Genomic DNA, 3,570 nt, shown 5'->3' with positions numbered 1-3,570 from the left:
TAATCTGCGTCTCAGTCGGAGCTGAGGAAGCAACAGTCCGAGCAGTGACCAGCAAAGAACAATAAGTCTCCAGTGTGCGGGAAAAAGAAGAAAGCTGTATTTATGAGTTATATGTTAATGTAATTCATCTCGTTGCAATCAAATCCTCCAGCCATTCCAATAAGACACACAAGAAGCAGGGGATATTAAAATTCAGGGCCAGCGCATTTTCTTATTGCCTACAATATGCTGTATTTCATTTTCTCTCAACGCCTTTATAAAAACCTCTCCTCCGCCTCTCTGTTTCTGCTGCTCCTGCTATGTTATCTTCCCAAGGACAAGTACAGCTGTTGAGTTGTTCGCTCCGTGAGGATATACCCCATTCTGACTGCGGGGCATCTGAGCTTTCCACTCCACGGATAATCTAATGTACCACGACTGTCGAGTGTGCTACACCGAAACATGCCAACACAGTCAATTTTACCTCGCTAATCAATGCAAAACCCAAGCCGAGGATCATGGGTAGAGTTTAAAATTAGACTCCTGGAGATACAGTCAGGCTGAGTCGAGGCAGATACCTAATCAGTTCCATATTATTCCATAGCGCTTGGATCTGTTAAAACGACTGCAGAGGTTTCAGTAGAAGTCATTTTCTCCCAGTCCTGTTGTGTCTTTCTGCTATTTCAAAAATGGAGAATTTACTTATTTTGAAGCAGCTCTCTGTAGCAATGAGATTACAACAATTCAATGCTCTGCTCGATGTCTGTGTAACGTTTGTCTTGTTCAAGCACTGATCTGTGTCTATCCAGCATCTCCTCATACCCTGAAGGTAAAAGAATGTGCAAGTTAACTTTTCTCCAAGTTTCCTTCAGGTCATAACATATTCATTTCCAAACTGAAGCCACGGGGCCTTCACTCGTCCCAGCGGCAGCGCAGTGCTGCGTCAGGCCTGAAAGGCAGATTAATGGCCTCATTGTAATGTATGGACCAGTCGCTCTTGTATGCTTGAGAAATCAACACAGATTACAAGGCGATCTCTTCCCCTGCAGATAAAATGACAAAACCATCAAACGCTATCATCTGAGAGAGGAGAATCTTACAAAAAAAACAGATCAACCGTTATCTTTTATAAACCTAGGGATTATTTGGTTATTGCAAAACAGTTTACAATGAAACCAAACATGGAAATGACATGGAACAAAAATCCCGGCTCCTGTAGCAGTAACTATACCAGAGGAGTTTATCTTTGTCTGTCTGTCACTACGACAGCATCCCAACTATGCAAGATATTTTGTAGATCAAAAAGAAGGCTGAGGTGGAAAAACCAGTGTGATCTGAACACGGTTGTCAGAAGTAGGGGGGTTGTAAATACGCCCCTGGCCCAAGTTGTTTAAGTCACGGATCACTGAATCCCTGTTTCAGTTGTTCATCCACATTAGGTAAAACTAGAGGGGGACCCAGAGAGTGCACGGATCTCTACTGAACCTGTTGAATTCAGACTCAAAACCTACTCTTACCAAATGTCTATTTCCTGATTGTTTCTTTTACCCTTTTCTTTTGCCACTGATTCTAAATGATGTATTATATAATGCATTGTCTCTGTTTTTTGATTTTGTATTACATAATTTACTGTCTCGGATTTTAAGTGATTCTGTATCATTTTGCTTTTAGGCAGGTTGGCCCCTCTATCAACATATCACATATTGAGATCAGATTCATTAACAGTGTACACAGAAATGTTCTACAGTGTGCTTACAATTTCATGTGTTCATAGATATAAGATACATATGGCTTTTCCCCACTTAAAGATCTCTTATTTGTATTATTTGTCTTTCACCCAGAGTTAAAGAAACCAAAAATAATTCCTGGATCCCTGTAAAGATTGTCAGAGGTGAGTTTGTCCAGATGCCTATGCACAAAAAAAAAATCCACAACTTTAAGAAAGTCCACTTTAAATGTTAATGAATTGTCCCTAAACCCATAACCCACCTCTTCACCAAGCGTCAATAAAATCAGTTCGGTCATCTTTGAATAATCATGCAAACAAATGCCAACAAAAACATAACCTTGTTGGTGGAGGTATAACTACAGACCAGCAGAGACACCTATCAATAATGTGGAAGTGACGACTCGTGAGTAGGAATATCGACATGTTGATGGCTGTCGTGGCTGGTCTATAGTCTTTTAAATATATCTGGTTACTTGATAATAATGGGTCAATAATGGAAGTTTTTCAGTGAAATGATTCCACTCCTGTATTTTTCAAATGAACACTTCCTAGTTTCCAGTAAATACAAATAATCCATCACATCTGTATCTGGAGCAGCTGAGAGCAGCTGAGAGCAGCTGAGAGCAGACGTCAATGGACACAGCTCAAGTGTTTTTTTCTTGTTCACAAAATAAGGAACATTATTAACTACAAAGGAACAACATCCTGCTCCCAACGAACCCTTCAGGCACATTGTCTGCCGGGAAGGGTCCAGTACCTGAACGAATCGCTGAAAAGCAGCGAGCAGTGGGGACGAGTGGCGCCTCCTCCAGTAAAAACTGCTATGCTGAGCTGAAGTTCACTAAACAAGGCAAGTGCTAATATTACAAGGTGTCATCAAAGCAGAGGAGCCCTGGAGGGAAAAGAAAACAAAGAGAACAAATGATAGATAGTCCAGGTTCACACCACATCGTGTATTAGAGCTTATGCTGAGAGCACTTGGATTTGATGTCTATTGAAAAGGACACAATAACTGACACAAGGGTTTAGAGAGTGACGCACACTGTAATTATTCTGTAATCTACTGCATCATTGTTACCATATGGAACTGAGGAAAGGATGTAAACAAGTCTTGGAAAATAACTGTATTACTTTTTTTATGAGCTACATTTTCAATAGGATCTATCAGAGGGAAAAGAGTCCATGTGACACAGAGATAGACACGTTTCTCCTCTCTGGATAAATGTGCTCTTGGACAAGGAAAAGGTTATTTCACTTGTCCAAATGACAAGTGGCTGAGTGAATAATGTCAAATCAAGCTGGGCATTATCCCTGCAGTCGTTGCTTGAATCACCATTGAAGAGACTGAATTATTGAAGGGATTCGTGTGCAAATGGGAATACATTTGTACTGCGGTAGAACAATTAGTATAAGAAAAAAATCACCTGAATGGATGAAGCTGAGAGGTGGAAAGAAGCAGGCTGTCGCAAACAATCGGACTTGACACTGAGGGGAAACTGCTGTGAAGAAGGCTGTGCACTCCATCACTATAGTATCATCCACAACTTGCATTTCAAAACAGTCTAATCTGCATCATGGACATTCTCTGTCATTGTATGTTTGAGAGTTGCTGGTTCAAACTCATAACTCTACAACATTTACATGTCTGTCACCATGTGAAGGACCAGGGTAAGCATACACATTAGGAGAGCAGGGATTAGTGGAAAAATAAGCATTTTATTCACCCAAAGTTTTTACAAAATTTAAGATGGGTTAAAAAAAAAACAAAACAAGCAAAAGTGATGACATAAGTCAACTATAGCTAACATACTGACTGCTCCTCAGACCAAATGACACCATCCTAGCTCCTAACTACGGGTCTT

The sequence above is a fragment of the Paralichthys olivaceus genome, chromosome 15 (genome assembly GCF_024713975.1).
Source record: "Paralichthys olivaceus isolate ysfri-2021 chromosome 15, ASM2471397v2, whole genome shotgun sequence".
In the NCBI taxonomy this organism is placed as follows: Eukaryota; Metazoa; Chordata; class Actinopteri; order Pleuronectiformes; family Paralichthyidae; genus Paralichthys; species Paralichthys olivaceus.
This window is presented reverse-complemented; position numbering follows the sequence as displayed.